This window comes from Neolamprologus multifasciatus, chromosome 9 (assembly GCF_963576455.1).
Source record: "Neolamprologus multifasciatus chromosome 9, fNeoMul1.2, whole genome shotgun sequence".
Lineage (NCBI taxonomy): Eukaryota > Metazoa > Chordata > Actinopteri > Cichliformes > Cichlidae > Neolamprologus > Neolamprologus multifasciatus.
This window is the reverse complement of record NC_140447.1, coordinates 26,600,225-26,623,285: the sequence shown is the minus strand read 5'-3', so window position 1 is coordinate 26,623,285 and position 23,061 is coordinate 26,600,225. Positions and strand designations below refer to the sequence as shown.

At 39.4% G+C, this 23,061-nt stretch overlaps 1 protein-coding gene and 1 long non-coding RNA gene across 3 annotated transcripts in view; one reads left to right on the top strand and one right to left on the bottom strand.

The window, feature by feature from the left end:
* Positions 1 to 968: 968 nt before the first annotated feature.
* LOC146511686 (uncharacterized) overlaps positions 969 to 23,061 on the bottom strand; it is a 66,768-nt gene continuing 44,675 nt past the window's right edge. The window contains exons 2-4 of one of the 2 annotated variants that reach the window (XR_014875908.1): positions 3,784 to 3,828; positions 2,143 to 2,186; positions 969 to 2,027 (exon numbers count right to left, since the gene is read on the bottom strand). This is a non-coding gene — a long non-coding RNA (uncharacterized LOC146511686). Of the gene's footprint in view, positions 3,829 to 23,061 lie in introns of both variants that reach the window. The other variant, XR_014875907.1, reaches the window with a different exon arrangement.
* Positions 18,844 to 23,061, top strand: part of LOC146511685 (cadherin-12-like) — a 113,201-nt gene continuing 108,983 nt past the window's right edge. Inside the window, exon 1 of the mRNA XM_085171606.1 lies at positions 18,844 to 19,462. The gene's annotated coding sequence lies outside the window, so the exon portion shown is untranslated. The remainder of the gene's footprint in view (positions 19,463 to 23,061) is intronic.

Here is a 23,061-nt window from a genome sequence, read left to right as displayed (position 1 = left end):
ATGATGTTTTCATAAAGCTAAAAAGGTAGTTATGATGCTCAAACTTAACCAAAGTGTTAAAAATATGAAATAATAAAAAAATGTAGGCATATCACACATTTTAGACCCATTATTGTAAAATTAAGATGTTTTGTTGACCAACATAGAAGTTAAAAATGTACTTTTTTGGCCAACCTCAGGGAAGAAGAGCCCAGCAAACTGTCACTCTCTACTTGACTTTGACACATCACAGGATGAAGTAAATTCAGTAAAATTAAAGAACTACTACATTATTAAATACTCTGATGAGTCATGAGCTCCATTAGTTCATTGTGCGTCATCAGAACGCGTCCCCACGGGGTTCAAACTTTCTTGGAAACACTCTGACTTCTGAGTGTCAGCAGCACGACAGGGCCGCAGATAACGGCCCATGTTCTCAAACGCTCTTCTTCCAATATAACTTCACTTTGAAGTCCAGTCGAGGGATCAAGCAGAACATTTTAAGTAGTTAATCCCTCATTTCTAGTCAAATGCACACTATCCGCTTAATATTTACTGCAGAGAGGTTTCTAATTGTCCTGCTTACTAGTTCAGACTTAAAGGACCATACTGATATTTTATGTGCCCACTAGAGAACTATAGGATGTGTGCTGAAAAATTGACGAAAGAGTGTAAAATGTTTTCAAATGGTATAATTAGCATACCTTTGAAAGGGGAACGTAACATCTCCTTTTCTTGGTTGCCTCAAGGTCATGGTTCTTAAGTATGGTAGTTTAATTAAATTTGCTGTCCATAAAGTTTTTGGGGAACATTATGCAAATAAGATTTTAATTATTGCCCATTCAAAGTGTCATCAAAGTGCTTGTAGAAAAGGGAATATAACCAGTCCTCTGTGATTTCCCCCTACCCACGTTTCCTGCCATAAAGCAGAGAAACTTGGGAGGGAAAAACACAAGTGAAGTAGTTCCAGTTTATGAAACAGCAGAAACTTTTCCCCCCATCCATCCATTCGCTTCCGCTTATCCCTTTCAGGGTCGCGGGGGGCGCTGGAGCCTATCCCAGCTGTCATAGGGCGAGAGGCGGGGTACACCCTGGACAGGTCGCCAGTCTGTCGCAGGGCTAACACACAGGGACAGACAACCATTCGCACTCACATTCATTCGCACATTCACACCTAGTGGCAATTTAGATTATCCCCCCAGATATTACAATTGTGTCTCCTGAAAATAACTCTAAGTCACTTAAATGTTCACAAGATGATCATCTATTTTGCTTTATCCATTAGCGCTACTGTAAATTTGGTTATGCGAATGTACTTATTATTTCACGAATGTGAATTCACTTATACTTGTAAAAAGTCTGTAATGTGCACTTCAGCGCTGGTTAAGACTGTATATATAATTTCAGTTGAACATCAATCGACTTGATGGTGTAGTAGTTTACAGATCCACCTGAGCTAAGATCCACGGTCTGATCCAGGAAGGACACACAAATGCCAGCGGGGTTGCATGAGCTGTAAAACTCTGTCAAATTAATTGTGCAGAGATTGGAGAAGTCTTGTGAATAAGGTAGCTTTCTATTATTATTTGAACAGCTACAATATGCTCTGTAAACTTGCATATTCAACATTCTCCTTCACATGACGTGTGTGAGCACGTTCCTCAAACGCATTTACAGACTTTAATTGCTATTGGCTAATTCAAACTCGGAAGAAACTACTGTTGTCTGAAATTAATACAGTTCAAAGGACGCTGACTGTGGCTGCACACTTAGAAAAATCAAATATTGGCAAAGGCAGCCATCCCAGTTTAAGGGAATTACGCAACTGGGTAGGGATTTAAAAGTGAAAATGGGGATGCTTAGACTCTCATGACTAGGACCTTGATCAAATATTGATTGTGTGGCACAGTAGGGAAGGTGAAACTGCTGAGAAATCCCAAATCCATACTGTGGAATTTGTTAGACGTGGGCCTCCATTATTTAATTATCACCTCCTTGAGTAAGATCAGCTCTCGAGTCAAGCCCTGTCAGCTCCTCTTGAAAAGAACCTGCCAGAGGAAGCAAGGAGTTTAATTTGCAGCTTTTTGCTTTTCTTTCATTTCCGCATTACTGATTCACCCTGAAAGCAGTCGATTCAATCCCTCCGCAGTGAAGAACACATACCTATTCCAGCATGAGTAATAGGCACTGGAATTGGGATTTACCACCTGAAAGAATGGAAAGAGTAGGAAAATACTCATTTCAGAAACTCTTAACAAACTGTTTCAGGACATCTGGAGTTTAAAAAAGCACATTTTCTTAGCGAAAAACCAATGCCCTATTACACAAGTAGTGGGTTGCAAAGGGTAATTGGAAGTTTCTGTTGAACCTGAACATCTTAAGAATATGTTTACCTTGTGTGGGGTGAGTTTTAATAGAAATTAGAAATAGAAATATAATTTTTAAACCGTTTTTATTCGCTTTCATCAGTTTGTTTAAGCGAGGTCAACCAACACATGGTGATTCACACAACACTAGGTGATTTCCACAACTGTGACAGCTAACAGAAATGTAAGATTCATGTTTTTAGACCATGTAAGGAACTTCTAATATTTACTGTGAACCAATTATTACACACTGACATGTTGTTCTACAACAGATGATCAGAAACTCTTCTGTCCCTCTTCTGACAACACACAAAACAGAATTCATAGGTCTGCATATCAGATATCTGCAGAAAACAAAACCAAAGTTTAAGTCAGAAAAAAGCAGGACATCATCTGTTTCCCCTCTTCAGCACCTGAGTTGCAGAAAGAGCATGCAGGCAACTTTTTTGTCCGCCTCACCCTTGCTTTTTTAAAAATAGCACATGCACACAGAAAAGGGCCACAACCAGCATATTTTTATTCTTAACGTGTATATTTGCATTCATCTCTTTATGAGTGTATGCAAGTGTGTATATATCACCAAAATACATCAATGGGAGTACGCCTTGAGCCCTGTTCTCTTGAGGCCTTCATTATGTGGGGACCTCAGGTAATTAATGAACTATGAACAACCTCTGTGGTTAGTAAATTACACTAGCATATAATAAAAAATTCACTAAAACCAGCAGTGCCTTGAATTCATGAATTGTATTATTGCTGAATGATTTAGCAGAACAAAACACTACATTTGTCCTGCAAGTACATTGGAAACCTTGCTTGCTTTCTTTGTCTTTAGACTTATTTTTTACTGGGGAAAAATAATAAAAAAGCAAAGCACAGCTACAATATAGACATGTCAGATTTATATGGGGTTAGTATCAGAGAACTTTCTGCGATTAGATGCATTAAAGTTTCACTTGCAGGATTTATACACCATGCCTAAAGTGATGGTATAATTAAAGATTTGAAAATGTGGACATTTTGCACATATTTAACAACTATTGGAACTAAAGACAATATTATGCAAAAAAATTAAAGGTGAGTCATCACTAATTTTGTTGATCTTTTAAATATTAGGAGTCTACCCGTCAATCAAAACAGAGGTCAGTGGAGAAAGCTAATAAAGCTAGGATCCCTACAGTAAATGCCTTTGGATGTTTGGAACTGAGGAACAACTTTGGAGGAATTCTCAATCTAGTCTCATTGGAGTGTGGACAATATTTTAGCGCGTTGGTCACCATTTCTTTAGTAATATAAATTTGAAACCAGCTGCCAATCCAATTTCAATAGGGTGAAAAAAGTAATATTTTAACTCCCAAAGGAGTTCTGAATTGTCTTCAAAAAGGAAGAAGTTACCGCTGGCGCACAACATTTATTGCAGTTTATGAAATATCCTTACCCAAAAGGCTCAGATGTCCATCCTGCACTTCCTGTGAACCGAGTCCTAAAAGAGCAAATGCATGAAGCAGATAAATAAGTAAACACGTACTCGGCTTGATATTCTCTGTATACACCCACCTCCTTTCATATTGGTGGGACCAACTTCAAACAAGGTGAAAAGATACACCCTTACAGACTTCAAAAGTGCATTTGATATCCCAAGCTGGACATTTGGGGCATAAATAATAGATTTTGTGATTTTATTATTTAAAATTGAATGGGATGTTTCTTCTTCGAGGACCGTGTCCTTTTTATCGTCTCTGTGTGGAAACCAGCTGAAGACCAAGATGGTAAGACAGAGTGCAATATGGGGGAAACCGTCAAAGCAGCACAAACTGACCCTCTTTATTCTTTTCAAAGGCCCTCCTCTGCTATACGCTGCGAGAGGCACAGTGCATTTGTTCCCTGCTACTATGGAAGGCGTAGGTGATCGAAGGCCAGTAAGGGTGAATGACTCACAAAGCAATTCTTCTTCCTCGGCAGATATCTGAGTAAGTGGACAGCCTGTATAACCACAGCATTTCCCGTTTTCTTATTACAAATCTCAGCACCAATCCAGTTCAGTCATACACTCCTCCAGACAAGCTTATGTTAAAAAAACAGAATGTGTTCAGGTACAAATGGCTACAGATTCTAAAGAACTACCTTTCAGTTAAAGGGAAAAAAAGGAATGTTAGAACACTCACCTTGAATTTCTCTTTTCTGTAAATAATTTAATTTATTATTGATTGCTCTTGCTGTCTGCTTGCTTAAATAAGGTATACATAACTCAATTTGCTGCTTGTTAAAAAAAAAACCTTAGAAATTCAACATTACATGCTGTAGATGTGATGGTAGAAATAACACAATTAGCTATGAAATATATACTCAAAAGTTATGAGCGAATCCTGAACAACAGTAGATATGACTTAAAAATAAATGAAAACACTAAGTGAAATGCTCTGAAGTTCAAAGGGGCAGAGGATGCTTTGTTCCCCTCTAGTACATCAGAACAGAAACATCTAGCATCATGTTCATTCTTTACAAAGGGAAAGAGAGAAAGATCAATACCCCAGTTATACTTTGTAATGAACAGACAACTGAATAAGTCATTATGATAAGTTTTGTATTGCTACATTAACCTCTTTAAATTTGTTAATATGTTTTTAAACAAATAAGCCCCCTCCCCCCCCCATTCTCACCACTAGTGATGTATCGGTCGCGAACAAAATGGCTCTTAGAGCCGGATCTTTGACGTGAACGACGCGAGCCGGTGTTCTGACAAAACGTCCTACTTTGGCAAAACGTCCTACCGTAAGTAGTTTATGCACATTTCTGCTGTCACAGAGTCATTCCAGCACAAATGTAAGTAGGTATGACGGTTTGCCACTTAACTTTGAGTATGCTTGTAGGTCACATTCACAAAGGTAGCATGGTTTGGCACGTAATTTTACCCGTCAGAGTATGTGTCTAGCGGTTAGTAACAAAGGTAAGATGATTTGCCACTGAATTCTAGCTGTAAAATTATGCTTCTAGCTCATATTCACAGAGGTAGGATGGTTCGCCACTTAATTTTAGCTGTTAAAGTATGCTTGTACGTCACATTTACAAAGGTAGGACGGTTTGGCACTTAATTGTACCCATCAGAATATGTTAGTAGCTTATATTCACAAAGGTAGGATGGTTCGCCTCTGAATTTTGTGTTGTGTGCATGCGTAGAAACAACGGGTAGGATGGTTTGTCAGGTAGGATGGATTCCCAGAAAACCGGCTCCTTATCCCGAGCCGTGGGTTTTTGTTTTTTTTTTTCCTTTCTTTCGCTCACCCTCTCTCTCGCACTTTTTTTCCCGCTTCACTCCACATGCGCGCCTTGTGCTTTGCGCTGGGAAGAGGGGGGAGGGGCGGTAGTTACACTCACAGTAGCACAGGAACAGAGCCGGAGGGAGAGAGAGAGAAAGAGAGCCAAGGACAACAACGTCACATTAGAAAGGTATAGTGGCGTGCGATACTGCATATTTTGGTATCAATCCAATACCAAGTAAATACGGGCCAGAATCGCCGATACTTTTCAATAACTAAGGTGGATGCCTCATTGAATTGCTAAATCGCAATTAATTTTCATGACCTTAAGAGTTTTTTGTGATTTTTCCTTTTGTATTATTAATTACTTAAAACCCAGGACATAATTAGGATAAATCATTTATTTATAATTAAATAAAAAATGCTTCATTATTGTGGCAGGCCGTGGTCTGCGATGCTGCTGCAGATGAGATGGACTCACCTTCACTGCATCTACAATCATGCCTCACCGGCTTAAAACCTGTGCGCTGCTTGTGCGGCTGTTGTTTTTGGTGTTGATGTGTACAGCTGGCAGCAGGAGGGCAGCGTTGAATCTAGGCTATTGTTACAGCAACCGGGTGATCACTGTAAGGGTGGACAGCGCGCGGCTCGGGGTGAGCCGGAGGCTGGCGCGCTAGCGGGACCTGCCAAGCTGGAGATGGAGGTCGAGGTGCGCGGGGGTCCTGCCTGAGGGTGGCCTGCTGTCCTGCGTGCCGGCCGTCTGCCCAGCTGCCTCTGAGCCCCGGCTCACTTCCACTCCTGCTGAACCACCGCTGCTTGCCATATGGGTGGCCATCAGGCCAGCTCCCGAGTTTCCGCTGGAGTGGACACTTTCCCGTCGCTGGGCCGGGGCATGGGGCGCCGATGGTCCGGGCCGATTCCCTCGCCTGCTCGCGGGGTGGGGTGAAGCGGGCGATGGGGGTATGTGGCGAAAAAACTCTCCTGAGTTCTCTCCTCAGGAGAGTTTTTGGAGTTTTCTCCAAGCATGACATCCCGGTGCATTTCAGACCTAGCAACACGCTCAGACAAAAACTGGTTCACCCAAAAGATAAAACTCCAAAACACAGACTTAACAATGTGGTGTATGCTGTACAGTGCAGCGAGGAATGCCCAGACCTCTACATTGGAGAGACCAAACAGCCACTTCACAAGCGTATGGCACAACACAGAAGAGCCACCTCCACAGGACAAGACTCAGCTGTCCATCTGCATCTTAAGGATAAAGGACACTCTTTCGAGGATGCCAATGTTCACATTTTGGACAGAGAGGACAGATGGTTTGAAAGAGGAGTGAAAGAAGACATTTATGTCCACTGTGAGCGACCATCTTTGAACAGAGGCGGTGGTTTACGACACCAACTCTCTGCCATCTATAATCCAGTTTTGAGTTCCCTTCCCAGACGCCTTAACGCCCACTCACATCCTGGGCCATCTGACCTCAGGAATTCACATGATAAGGTGGGGCCAGGTTTCACAATGAGCCCACCCGAAACCCTGGCTGATTGGGACCCACACCCAGTTTCACACCTTGGCTCAGGCGATTAGAGGATCATCAGGGGGTCCTTTTGTCCCTCTGTGGGGGGGGATACTCCCACTAGGTTTAAATCTGGGACTCCCCACCGTTTGACCTTAGAACTGAAGAAGCTTCTCGGATGAGACGTGAAACGTCTTCAAGTAACTTAAAGAAGTCCAGACGCTTTTCTTTGCAAGCTCCTTTGACTACGATGACCTGGATGACTGAGAACCTTCATAGACATGAACTGTGACTAGTTGGTTTTTGTATTATATGATTTGTTTATTACATTTTATGTGGAGTGAATAACTAAAAGTATATTTACGGTGGCCCCTACAGACAAAAGATGCACAAACTCCAAAACACGTAAAAAACACAACAGAAGTGCTCCAGGATGCTGGGCGCAATGTTGAGCTTTTGCTACCTAGTGGCTACACAAGTCAGCAAGTACCAACGACTGGATTTGGTGTGTGGTAGTAACAGGTAAATGAACATTTTTTTTTATTATTTGAATATATATGAGTGCTTGTGTATACATACACAAACAATACATATATCCTTTCAATTGTGTAATTTAAGTGATCTAGGTAGCTGTTTTGGAAGTTCAGTTAATGCTAGAAATGTGTTTTGGAGTTTGTACGTGCTTTGTTTCTAGGGGCCACTGTATATAAACATATATAAATAAAACCACTTTTTTTTACATTAGTAATTCCTTTTGTGTATAATTTTATATTATTGTTAATAATAAATTAATTAAAGCTTCAAAACAACCTGAAGAGCCGGTTCAGAGCCGAACGAGCAGGCTCTTTTTAGTGAGCCGAACCGAAAGAGCCGGTTCTCTAAAACGAGCTGGAAATCCCATCACTACTCACTACTACCTGCTCTTTTTCCTACTGCATACATCTTGCAATATAAGCACCACTGAAGTTGTATTATATGTAGTGTTTAATATATGTACATTTATAAAATACTGTTTAATGTAAATTGTAGATGTAAATAAGAATAACTTACATTGTAATATAATGTATACAGTTAATGTGTCATTCACAGGCACTAATTTGTTTTTATAAAAATGCTGTGAATAACAGATTGTTTTTTAAGTGCACTACCATATAAAACCGTTTTCACTTTTGTCTGGCGTTTCAAAGAAAATAGTTCTTTCAGTGACCATGGGAAAACAAATCTATTGATGGATCATGAAAAAAAAAAAAGATCAGTTGCACGGAGAACTTTCTTCTAGTCTATAACTGATGAGTGAAAATATTACAAATAATGTTTTGCAGCTCCCCAATCCAAAGTTTATTAACCCTTTAAGACCTACCATAGAACCAAGTCCGCCAGAGCTTATATTATATTTTTACATGCTGTGGAGCCATTTTTGGGAGCATTTCAAGTTGCTATACATCAATACAACCATTACAGCCTAGATTTTAATAATATGTATGCATTAAGTGCATAGTAATTACATAAATTGCAAAAAAGTGCAATAAACTACAAAAAAAATTGAAAATCATTTTTGTTTTTTTAACATATATTTCTAGTTAGAGAAATTTAAGAGGCTTATCTCTCAAAACTGTAAATACAAAAAAGTTGCACAAAATAGTTTCCCACTACAGGAAATTTATTTTAAGTGTCTTCATAGTTTTATTTTTGAAATACACCAATTTTTATACACTGCAGGAAAAACGAAAATAAATATTATAATGCAAATTTGCAAAAAAGCAGAATATGCATCAAAATAAACTATTTCCAGCAGTGCAATATGAGTCCTAAACATCCCAGAAACGACACAGAAAGTCATAAAGTCAAAGATAACTTTTAAAAACACCAGTATAGGCTCATTGAGGCCCAGACGGTAAAAAACTACATTTCCGTGAAAATGACGTCACTTCCGGTTTCGGGCAGGTCATGGCGGACATGCGATACTTCGCGCTGACGTCTAATCCAATGTAGGAAGTGTTACAAACAGCTGATCGGATCGGCAAAGCGTGTTTCTGGAATATTATGTTTTTGTTGCTGCAAGCGCTTTTTATGCAGTTTTTGCAAAGCTGTATGTGGAAGGAAACTGTGACCGAGGACAAGCTGATGGCATAAGATGTAAGTACAACTCCTCCGGTTTCATATGCAAAAAAAATTATTGTGCTAGCTTACGTGGTTGCAGAGCTACCGGGATTTAAAAATAGTTATGCAAAACAGAGCGTGCCCGCTCCGACCGGTTTTAAAGGGTTAATAAAAAATCTATTCATTTTTGACACCACTTCTTTTCACCTCCCCATATGTTAGTCACTTCTTTCTCTTTTCCTATATTTGTTCATTAGCAGAGTTCCTCCCTGAGCTTTGAACACTGTTGAGCTGACAGATTCTGGCCTTCCTGACAGAAAGCAATTAGTGAGCGTAAGGTTGAACAGCTTGAGGCCTAAGGCTGCCAAAACTACTCTTTGCCTGCTCCTGTTGAAAGAAGCTATTTGATCATGTAGCTGTGCTCACCATAAGTTAAGTCCAATAATGACTGGACCCCTTACCAGGCAGGCTGGACCTGTTCATGACAGGTCAGAAAGAAGTGCGTGTCGAAATACTGTAAAGATGACAACCGATCTTTAACCACTCAAATTGTTGTGCAGTGCCACATAATAAGCTCCCAGCAGAGACTGCAAGTATTCACAGCAGAGCCAATTTATTTTGTCTACTTCAGATGTAGTGTGCATGTGTGTATTTTGGATTTGTCTAAATGAGAAAATGCATGCAGATTAAAATCTCCAAGTCTCTAATAGCATTCATGCAAGAATGGCGGTATTTGTCCGATACACGCCTGTTGACATTGGTGAAGACTGTTTTGTGATTTCCGCTTCCAACGACACATAAACTGCACAACATCTAAAAACTTGATTTCCTTTGGTACAAAGAGAAAATTAAAAATGCCCTTGCATATAAGGAGATCACACACTGTATTGCCTGAAACAGCCTGATTCCACTATCCAAAGCTTCTTTCCTCCTTGCTATGATGCACAAATGTGCGTCAGAGAAGAAAAGCACTATGAACTATGAATTATCCAAAGTCCATATCAAATGACAGTCTGCCATTAGCTTACACATTCAGAGGCAACAGTAAGTCCCAGCAGAGCCTCTGGTAGAGATTACAGAAAGAAATGTGGTGGCATTTATAGCAAGCACCCAATTCATTTGTAACTATTTTTTCTTATGTACATTATATAACCAAGAAATATCCTTTCTTTGAATCTACCAAATAAATAAATAAATAAAATGCTGACCTCTAAACTACAACTCTAGCATCCAATTGGCCAATTGACTATTTTAAAGCAGAACTTACTATTCTGTGTTATTTGATATTTTATTTATCAATTTTTAAAAGAAAAAATCATTTTAGGACAATTTTAACACAATTTTATGGTCACAAGAAGCAGCTCAATACAAAGCACAGCAGCAATTCATTTGTAACTATTTTTTCTTATGTACATTATATAACCAAGAAATATCCTTTCTTTGAATCTACCAAATAAATAAATAAATAAATAAATAAATAAAATGCTGACCTCTAAACTATAACTCCAATTGGCCAATTGACTATTTTAAAGCAGAACTTACTATTCTGTGTTATTTGATAAATTTGTAAAAGAAAAAAATCATTTTAGGACCATTTTAAACACAAATTTTACGGTCACAAGAAGCGGCTCAATACAAAGCACAGCAGCAGCTGGCAGATTCAGTCACTAAAACAACTAGCTGCAGACAATCTGGTGTGTTTACGAGTTGCACTAATGAAATACAGCAGGTGATACAAGTTTATGAAGTTTATGTATTTATTCCCAGAATTTTAGGGTCCTTTATTATTCACGGCGAAAAGAGTTCCTGAAGGAGAAGGAAGTCATTTGCTTGTATTTGCACCATCATTTTTAAATAATCTAGCTCCTGCTCTCTTTATCTGCCCTATGTGTGTGTGTCTGTGTGTGTTCAGCCAAACCAGTCCAACTAAATATTAATTTAAGCCCCGCTTGCCAAGTGTGGTGGATGCAGCAGAGCTGTAACAGAATCATTCTGGCTTTAATGACACAGTGCCAAGTGAATTAGACTGACAGCAATTTATTGACCCAATTTTGAAACAGAATTGCTGGAATCATCATCTTCAGTGACAAATTAGGCTCTGTATGGTAACTGCCACACAGCTACCTTGTATGTTCATAATATCCGAGCTGCTCGAGAATCACTTGCAGGGGCTCATTATTTTCTATGTTTTATTTTTTATTTACTCTTTTTTTTTGTAATGAATAAATAAGTGGCACACTGATGGCCTATTAGACGGAAAGGCACATGTAGTTGTAGCATCTTTGGTCATTTGGGAAACTTTGCAGCGTATCTCCCTCCTCCTCTTCCTATATTAATGTTTTCTTTAAGTGATCCAATAATTTCAAGAAAGAAAAAATACTTAAGTGCCAGCAAAGAAAATTGAACTACATATAATATTTTCAATTCATTTGATTTACTCGACTATACTCTTTAAAGTTCCTCTTGTGCTTACTAGAAAAGAAGCCTATTTAAACAAAACAACAGGGAACAGTGTTATAACAATTGATCTGCACTGTGAATCAACTTCTGAAGTTCAAAACTCAGGTAAAGATAAAGCAGTAGAGCCTTTTTTTTTTAACCTTTTCAGGTAAATAGTCATTTTGGTGGAAAACCATAACAACCATAAACAAAAGAGTTACTAATATTTGTACTAGGGCTGCACGATTAATCGTTAGAAAATCGCGATCTCAATTCATACTTCTGTGCGATCTCATTTCCAAATGACAACAATTAAAAAAAAAAAAAAAAAAAAAAGACGACAATTGTACCGCATTTTGATCCGGGACATAATCTGCATGAAAACAAGCGCTCACTCTTGCTGCTCAACAAATGGGCGGAGCCTTATACCACGTGATACAGAAGCGGGCTGCTAAAATTGGCAGGGAAAAAACTACGGAGAGCACATCAGGGATGACGAGAAAGTGACAGGAGAAAATCCGTCCCGGTCAACCACCCAAACAGCAATAACGGGAACCTTATACAGCGCTTCCCTATACCCGTCGAACTCCCGCAGGCACAATGAAATTACAGAGGCTATTACTTATCACCTGACCAAAGATATGGCTCCATCAACACTGTGCAAAACGAGGGATTTAGGAAAATGATCAACACCCAGACAAACGCTACACAGTGCCGTCCCGCAACTATTTTTCTATTGTTGCACTACCTGCTCTATACACGCAGTGTCGGTGGAGACGGAATTTCAAGTAGTACAACATTTTGCGGCAAAGACAAAATGTGAGACATTTGTTGTTTTTATGTGTATTTATTGTTTTTATGTTCAGTCTCAACTGTTACGAAGTTGATGTGCAGTTAATAAGCGCAAGAAATATTTATACTGGAAAAGAAAATCGTGAGAGAATCGTGATCTCAATTCTAAGCAAAAAGATCATGATTCTCATTTTATGCAAAATCGTGCAGCCCTAATTTGTACCTTTCCTTTATCTCTTGAAACTAGCTCCCTGTTAGACAAACATGCTAATTCAGTTTGTATTTCCAGATGGTTTCACAACCTGACAGGCTAAACGTCAAATTTGCTTTACAGACTTTTAAACATTTATTTAATAGACCACCAGGAGCAAAAGAAATGTCGACATTGTGTTAAATATGACTAACATTTTATCATTACAATCAACCCTAGCCAGGAGGGGCCATGCACAGTGGAATACAGATCATACAGCATTTTAATTTTTTGAATATAATTATAATATTAAACTTACAACTGAAAACAATGGTCATACTTAATTTAAAGTGCTACCTTTAATTTCTCTCCTAACAACACCAGTTTTAAATCGCCTACGGCAAAATCATCCACTCGATGCAGGTCAAATAATTTCTGTCAGATACACGACTACCCTATTTGCAATTCACAATACTTTGGCAATCACAGTGAATTAGCTGTGATTTGTTAGAAAATACAATATCACCAGTTAAGGGGAAAAGGGGCTTGTTGGGAGAGATGACAAATTCAGTTTAAACACATCTGTTGATTGGCCACACAGTGGGAATTCAGGGAATAATAACTCTGTGACGGCAGTGGGAGAGAGCCGGGATGAAGGGATCTAAAATCCAGGAAAGCCGTTTCCCTGGCACCGTTCTTCCCTCAGAGATTACATGTCTCTCGTTTTCATCATAACATCCAAGTTGGCTTGTGACCATTAATAGGACAGACCTCAGTACTTTTCCCCGTTGCAACAGGCCAGACACGCAGACCGCATCAGAGGAACTGTGTCATCTACACAGCACTGACTTACAAATGCAAAGCATGACATCGCAGTGCAAGCTTACTGAGAGATGTTTAAGTATATCACTTCTCTTTAAATGCGAAAACAACATCGAATTCTTTTCACAGCACTAAGCTTGAAGTACAATTATGTAGTCTGGGAGAAATACTTAAATGCTCTCAATAGGCTTAAGCATGAGGCTGCGGGCTGCATTCAGGTGGACAGCATGGAAACGTAATATACGGTCGCTGCAGAGCACAATTCAGAGCCTGCAGTGAGTTGAGGCAGTTTCTGCACCACAGCCCTGCCGGCTGTTCAAATCATCCTCGTTCACTCGCTCAATATACCTCCACCTCTGCAGGCTGGAGCCTATATACTGCCCGCCTCATCTCTCCACAGTATTTAATGTGTTCCTTCCTTCCCACTCTTAGTTCAAACCTTTGCCAAACGCTTGCCTGACAACATATCCCGCAGCTTTTGCAGCAGACAAGTAATATGGGCTCATTCTGCAGCAGCCTGTGGCACTGACAGGAGTGGGCTTGTGTCTGCCAGAGCTGATTACTTGCCAAGATTGCTGATCAAATTGTCAAATCACCTAAACTTTCAGACAGTTTTCACTCCCACCTAGTAAAATGTGACCCGGTTTTATTTGCAGGGCAATATCTGTAATATCTGTGTTTTGCAGACAAAGACTGATGCGACTCCAAATCAAAATTTATGGGTTTTTCTCTCATACAACTCGTACTATTCTTCTAGGAAACGAGTTCCAGTTCCAGTGTATTAAATCCCAGTCCATAATAATTTGTCTTCTATTATTACCTTTTATCTTCTAGAGGAGGAAAAACATCAGCGAAACACGTGCCGGCCTCACTCAAATAAGCGTTTTTAATCTCTTTCATTAAGTTGGCATTAGAGCTTTGAGAAACTGATTAGATGCCTCATTCCTAGTGGCTGCACTGATTGTTGTTAATGGCAACCTGTATTGCAGGGGCATTGTCAGACTCTGGCTCACTCTGTTCAAGCAACTTTCTGAAACACACGGCTGTTTTAATTAGGTCTCCGTTCAGATCAATGCAGCATTGCTACTGTGATCAGTATTCAGTATTTGAGTTTTCCTTAAAAACTCCCCCCACTCTCCTTCTGGTCTTGATTGTGAAGAGCCTGCTTTATATGAAGAGCTTTAATGAAAGATTATCCCGCTGTGATTTAACGCTGTGGATGTGGATCTCAGAATCAAATGCAACTCCAAAAGGCAAAGAGATGAAAAAAAAAAAAATGCTTTCAAATTGGTTCACTAGAATGAAGACTGCCCTGTCTAGGTATGAAATGTTTTCTTAATAAAACCTATATTATAAGGTATACTGCATCATTGTCATAAATAGCTTCTCACTGGAATATATATTAAACTAACTAATCATTGTTTTTTTGTAAGGGAGAATGTCACAGCCTGTGAGCAAAGATGGAGCCTGGATCAAGTATTCTTTCTACACAGAACACAATCACAGCTAAATTAAAAAAACTGGTTATTTAGGTTCAGTTTTATTTATTTATTTTATACAGAAATCTGTATCTACACATGGGCTGTGTTGAGGATAAAGCTTGTCTCTCTCCTACTAGTAAACACAGTGAGTCAGAGTGGGGGAGGCAGACAAAGGCTCCAGATGCCCACTTCTGGGCTAGACCTCCCTCAGGACAGGCTCGCCTCTTCTTCGGCTTCATGATCCGGCAAGAAGCAGACTGGTGTTTCCATTAGCTTAGCCTCTAATAACAACTACACCTGGGTCCTTGTTGTCCTGCAACAAATCCCTCTCTATGTGACCTTCTTCATCCTAGTCATGCTCCAGAAAAATAAAGTACAAATGAATCTAAATATTTTGTAAATAATATGGACAAATTTCTACAAAAAAAGAAAAAAAAGAAAAAGATTACTGAAAATATCTGAAATATCACCCTGCCTTTGTTTATACACCACATTGTTAATCTATGAGCTTTTAAATAAAAACATTATAATATGAAACATCAGACCTGGTGGCCAAAGAAAAGTTCATGAATAAATCTCATGCCCACTATAGCTACACCATCATTTAATATTTGGAAAGAACAAATCAATATAATAAGTTATCAATCCCTGAGCATCAAACTAAATGGTTTTTAAGCACATTTTGCCATTTATAGGAGCTTTACAAATTAACTTTATTTGAATGGCACAAGTTCTTGTCTGGTTTTGGTTTCCATTTGGTTCACAAAGGAACCAAATTTCACAATTAAAATCTCCTTTTTTAAATAGAACTACGTCTTTATTTGTGTTGAATGCAAGGCGGGGCTTTCTTCCACATCTTCTTTCAATCTTTAAAAATGTTTAATTGCCATAGCAGTACTGCAAACTGCTTTTCTATTCAATTGTTGTGGTCTAAATAGCCCAAACCTTGTCAAACGGAGTTCTAACTTCTATGAGAGATGTTTTCTTTAAACTGGTCATTGAAATCTTTTTAATGTTTCAATTTTTACATCGCTTGTATATTTTTTCTGAACTTTATCTATCCTCTTCTTCCCCTTTAGATATGTTTAAGTCATATACATAAACACGTATCTACTCATGTGAAACACAATAAGAAAATCTAGAGAAATAAAATTCCTATTTAACAACATTAAATCAGTGTTTGTATCGTCTTTCTTGTATATCTACAGTATAATGGAATGTTGAAACCTTAACCTCATTCATCATAATATATTTAACATCTATCCAGTAAGAATGTATCATCACATTCAGTTACTTTTTTTATGACACCAATGGATTTATCTCTTCCTCTGTCTTACGCATGCTTCTGTGGGACACTTTTGTGTCCCACACAGCAGTCTGAAATGCCCTGATTGACGCCTGACTCCAAGCATCCGTTCAGCCTCTTGCTTTGCAAAGCTTGTGCCAAGAGGATTAAAAATGGAGTTCTCTAGGGCCATGCCATGCCATCTGGACAGAGTTGATCTGGGAGCAGGGTTGTCAGCCAGGAGTGCTGAGTGCAAAAATACTACATAACTATATTCAAACACAGCCTTTAGCCTTTTAGAAAGACATTTTTTTTCTGTTGTCTCCATTCAGGAAGTAATACAAACTACGGCAAAAAGGAAGACAAAGACTTTGTTGTCATTTATTATTACTATTTTTATTTATTTTACTTTCTTCTGCCTAGTTTGATATTGCCACCTATTGTACAAAAACAATGAAATGAAATTGAAACAGGATGACTGACTAATTACAGTTAACAGGGGAGTCTTGATGTAATGCACTATTTTGCACTTTGAAGGCAATTACTTTCTCTAAAAAAGGCTAAACTACAGACAGGTGACACATTATATGAAAAACCATCAATGTGTCTAAGTTGAGATATGTTTTGTTGTAATGTGACTTAGAATTTATTCTACCCGTGGGTATCTTAAAGGGGGCGATCTTAATCCTGTATTTTCAGAAGGTATTTGTATATGCTGAAAAATCTTTGTTTTTCTGAAATTAAAAGCACAGACTTTTAGAGTTTGTAATAAAAAAAAAAAATGCAATGAAATGGACAGAAAAGGAAATATAGTCTTACCACGAGTCCTGTCTCTCTTTAAGACATTCAAAATGAAATATTGAGAGGACTAAATGCTAATGCCTCAATAACCTTTTTCCATAGAGTGATGTGTGTCACCTTTGATTCTCCCACCATATCTCGGTCTAACTTTAAAGGTTAAAGCGAGCCGTTGCTCTTCAATATGCCTGAGAGAGGCAAGATGACATCTGCGCTCTGCGTGGCCAAGAAAGCCAAGCATAAGTGCATTAAAATCATGCACACATGAAAATAAAGAGAATTTAGGTCACCGGCAGTGACAACTGCTATACTTCAGAGGCATCTGTGAAGTTTTGATGTTTAGATGATGTAATTCTTTTTCTTTGGCGATATCTGTTGGGAATAGAAGCGGGAGATGTTGGGTTTCTTTATTAGCTTTTTCTCTTTGAGTGTTTATGGCTATTAGCAGTAACCAGCTGATACCTCCTTTTCTGACTGGATTCCCTCACCTTATTTTCACTGTGGGCATTCCCTGTACCACTGTATGTTATTGCATTTTTTTGAAAGCTGGCAGCCACATAAAGACATATTTCACAACTTCGTCCACAATCTACCCCTGAAGATGTACATATTTACACTGATGCATAGTATAAACCACAGTACAAGCTCTGGGGGTAGCCTACTAGCTCAGACATGAAAATGGAGACCTCCACAATGGTGCTTTGTTCTACAAAGCTTAACATGTTGCCATGGTATTGCATTTACTAGTCATATATGATCAGGGTCTGGTGGTGCAAAGAAAAGAAAAACAAATTTAGTTAATAGAGCCCAATAGTTCTGTCAACTCATTGCTTTAATTTTGTAGTTTTTATTTCATTGCAACACTTTACTGAACTACAAGGTCTACTATACTTTACAGTGATATACTGAGCCACTTAATGCCATCTAATAGTGGCAGTTTTTACTCAACTTCCTGATTTTGACATGCTTGTTTTATATAGAGAGATTTAACATTTGATTTTTCATACTGTATTTAATTTATTTATATACCATTCCACTTTTTTAAAGGTATTTATGTGTAATTACATAATTAATTTTTTTTACTGCTGTAAGAAAGGATTTTTTTCAAATATGGAATAAATTAAAAAAATAGAAATTGTTCCTGGGGCCCATGTTTAAGGACAACAGATGGAAATTAGCCCTTGGCTATAATCTGGTATGTTTAAATTCATGTAATCTTTTTTACATTTATGTTGATTAACATGCACTGTCCTAAATAAATTAAATTAAATTAAAATTACATTAAAATTTTCCATACACTGCAAAAACCAGCTTGATGGATTTGCAGAAGGCTACATCATTGCTATGCATGAACAACACTAGATTTCATGTGCAAAAACAATAATAATGAAGACTTTCTTTTCACCTCTTAAAATGAATCATCAAATGCAGTTTTGGTGATTTGGCAAATTTCAGTTTTAGCTTGCGAGTTTATTTACACTACACCTCCATCTGGCCGGTTCAGCTGCCACTCAGGCCAGGATAATGACCCCACCCAACACTATACTCTTCAAAGCACTGCCCAACAGTCCCAACAACTTCAGAAAACCAAACGCACACAGATCTACGTGAATCTTCTTTTTAAAGAAATGATTAACTCACTTCTGTTTGCAAATACAAATAAGTCATCTAATTTCAGTTGAACTTTAAATGCTCAACATCCACATGAGCTCTGGACAAAGGAAGCATCTCCAACCGTCTTTCTGATTAGAATATCCCCAGGGACCACAGCACGCACCATTGCCTCTGTGTGTGTGTCATTGGGAGTTTTGGGGGTGGGGTGCTTACTAGTCGGTTTAATCTGCTTGATGATGAAGATCCCCGGTACTCAGGGGACCTGATGGGGAGGGGAAAGGGTTTTGAAGAGAGGTGTTGCTCTACTCTCTTGCACCAATGCAATCACGACCGTTGCTCGCCACTGAAGCCAGCAGCGCTCACAAACGCTCTCCCTGTCTCTTTCCCTCGCTCTCTCACTCCTCCACACACTTCCTCTCTCACTCTCCGACACACACACGCACAGACTCACACACTAGCTTCTTCTCTCACTTCACTGCTCACTGACTCGTTCGCCCTCCCTCAGTCGTCACCTTGTAACGGTACGGACACACTCGGCTTTGCTACAGCTCCTGTGTAATTCTCCAGCTATTCCAAAGCTGCTGTCTCAGTGCCTCGCGTAGCGCGTTCACTCATAAGCATCTGTTCTGATCCAGCGTGGGCTCAAAGTGTACACAGAGAGCGGGATAATGAAAGAAAGGCACCAAGGAGGAAAGCAGGGTGAGAGAGGGAATTAAAAGGAGGAGAAGGATAGAGCTTGCTCTTGCATAAAGGTGGGAGGACAGTTTGATTCAGTGAGAATTTGGATTAAGCCGGCTACGACTCCGCTCTAAAGTTACCACTAAAGGTAAGTGCATCTTCTCCTTGAGATATTTTTCACTCTGCCTCTATGCATTTCACATCCTAGTTTTCGCCTCCATCTAATTCAAACTGATTTCCAGCAACTCTGCAGCTACTTGGTTTAGTTGGGACTCGTTTTACAGCTTGTTGACAGAGCTTCACAGAATAGACGGCGCTTTATTCGATTAAGTCACTGTCGCCGTTTCTTTGAGACACACAGTTGAGACTCTTGTTTGCAAAAGCTGGTTAAGTGGGATGAAATTTGGATCGGCAGTGCCCTTGACAGTGTTGTAATGCCGTTTAAGACGGCAGACATTTAGTTGTCTGCCTCTTGCACTCTCTGTCACGTCTCCCAGAATTAAATGAGAATTCAGTGAGTGTCAATTAGACACATGTCAGGGAACGCTTCACTCTGAGTGTGCTAACCCCGTTTGTAGGTCTCCGTTATTTCAGCTCGTCTACATACAAAAGACTGTGAAGGTTTTCAACTCTGTGTACTGGAGGGTGCTCAACACTGATTAACACACCATGGTGTGTCAAGTGGCTTTGGCAAGTTTTCCTTGTGACTTCAAAATACCCCCCCCCCCCCCCCCCCCACCCCCCAAAAAAAAAAAAAAAAAAAAAAAAACATGAACATGACCATGTTTTCCTTCCTAAAAAATAAAACTATGGTAAAATATTTAAATTAATAGCTTCAAATTAGCACTAATATCAACGTTTTTAGCTGAGAGTAAAAGCACACAAGGTCTGATGGCTCAATCACAAGCTTGAGATTATTCTTTTTGTTTGATTAGTGTATATCTGCAACATTATTAGTTGGTAAGGCCATTCTCGTGGTGTGGAAAGGGATTAGGGAGAACAATCTAAGAGGATATCAGATAGGCTTGACAGAATCTGATTTGCTGAGAAACATGGGATTGCAGATGCAACCTTGCCCCCATTTCGCATAACAGATGCTTATTTGGATGAGCTAGAAGGGAAATCTTAGGCCACAAAATATGGAAATGTACCCTTCAGCAATGCTGAGACATTTGCATTAAATATATACATCTGATCGTTACATCGGCAGGACCACTGTGATTTGTAATTGCATCAAATTTGCATTTCTCAGACGAGATCATGCAGTGGACAGACACAGACACAATGGACTTACCGGACTTCTGAAGCAATGTGCGTCATTTTTATTGCAGCAGCAATAATTAAGATCACAAGCTTCCCAATCTCTCTGTGTAACATCATTTCAGTCTAAAGCGATACCTTTTGAATTCAAGCACAGCTTTTCAAAGTCAATCCCAGCTTTACTTACAGATTAGATTAAAAGAAAAAAGTCTCTTGCCTTCCTCTACTTTAAGCACGTCTAATGTAACTCACTTTAGTGTCAGAGGAGCTGAGTCTTCTTATCAGCATTCAGCTGAAAACACCTGCTTTGGAATAATCAAATTACGCTCCAAGGAGTCCACTTCCAGAGGAAAAAGAGGAGCTGGACCCTCTGAGTACACAGAGGCTACTGTGCAGAAAATGAGCATTCAGGGCATGCAGCCACCAACCACTCAGGTATTATAACTGCATTAGAGGGGATAAATGAAGAGGCATGCAGTATACTTATGGTATATTAAGTGATGACAGTGATATCTGCTGACTCAGGTGCATATTAGGACAATTATTTTAGCCACTTTGGAGACAGCGTGAGGTGGAAGGAAACAATTTCCAAACGACAGGCAATCTATAGGAAATAAATGAACAACTTTTTTTAAGAATGAAACAATGTCAGGTTTGCATATTTTGTTTTAGAGTTTCAGCATTGCCCTACATAAGTGAAATTTGTCTGCAACGGGAATAAGCGGCATCCTTGCAGATTTCAGATCCCCACACTGCCTTCTTTTTACATGGATTCAATCAGGTCTCAATGACCAACAAAATTATGATGAGCATGTCTTGTTTTTTAACGACCTCTTCTAATCACAACAACTGACAATTATGGTTGATTACTTCTTGGGATTTAGAATTAATTTAGCTCAAAGCACTATGAAGAAAGATATTAGCACTTTGTTCTATTTGTTGTAAATGTAAACGTGGAATGTCCAGAATAATGCATATGATTAGTTTCCTAAATGCCCTGATAGATGGGTGACAAATGAAAGGACATCAAGTGACTTAGTAAGCCTCACTCTGATTTGTTTTATTCACCAAGTCTTTGTAACTCGAAAGGAGGCATGGGACAGCAACTTTTGGACACGATGACGACATTTGTTATCGTCTGCATTAAGTGCACTGAGTGGTCTAAATATTGCACAGGTGTTTAGTACTGCTGAGATCTGGTGTCTATGAGGAGGGTAGCGTAAGAGCCACAACCCAAACCTTTCACTGACTTTTCATTCTCTGTGAATAAGAGCATCTTCCTCCTGGTGCTCTGAGCCCTGACTGCTCACATCAGGGTAGACATGTTTCAGTACAGAACAAAGGTGACCAACTCAGAACAACTTTGTATTGATTTGCTAACTCTAAAGAGATAAAGTGGATCCAAACCACACCAGCAAAATACCTCTAACTACTCACTCTAAGGGTCAGTCCTTCAGGTTTTTCCTTCAATTTGTTAGCTGTCCGTATGAGACCGTGAGCCCAGGAAAATGTAAAGCCAAGCAGCTCCTGATGCCTTTCTCTGCACTGTGTCCATGTACATTTAATGGCAACCCTGAGTGCTTTGTGGTAAATTACAGCATTAGGTCTACAAAGCTGTCATCATACGTTAGGATCCACTGCTCTGTTTGATTAGGGCTGAGCTGTTATTTATGGCGAGTCTGCAGCCTTTACCGTAAGCAGAACTACGGTGATCAGTCATACAGATATGCTACCTATCACTGCATTTTGAAGTAAGTGTCCATCAAGAGCCTTGGGCTTAAACAGAATCAATACTTGAGATTATTTGGAGTCCCCAGACTCTCTTTACCTTGGGCTCTTCAATCTCCGCCCTCACTCAACGGACTCATTTTGACATCATTCCACTCTAAATGAGGTGTGTCCGAGTGTGTGTATGTGTGTGACAACTAAAGTGTCTGTGTTCATTTCTGTAGCACCCTAAGATGTAATAAGCCATCTGTCAGAAACTTGCCTCCATCGATTAAGGCATCTGAATGCTAATCAGACAGTGGATTCGGTTGTTCTGTCTGCAGTAAGTATTGTACTTGCATAAATGCGCTTTGTGTAAGGCAGTGATTTCTTGCCCTCATCCGCCCACACCCCCTCCCGCAAGCCGCTCTCAACTAAGAACCCTGCAGACCTCTAAGACCAGGCTCTCATCAGCAAGAGTCCTAAACATCTCAAATTAAAGTCTTGCAGTGATGGATGACTCTCAATCTCTAGGAGATATTGCGCACGCTTCTGCTCTGAATGATGGGCAACTCCTTTTCACTCTACTTAGTAATTATTTATATAGATTTGTCTCTGCTCGTTTGTCAGTTTTTGAGACGTGTCGTTTCTTCCTCTCTGTGGTATTAATACCCAGCGGAGGTAAAAACCTCACAGTTTCTGCAGACGTCTGATGCTGGTGTTTCTTCTTTAATATATATTCTTTTCTCCTTCTGGAAGGAAAACGAATATAACCTTCCC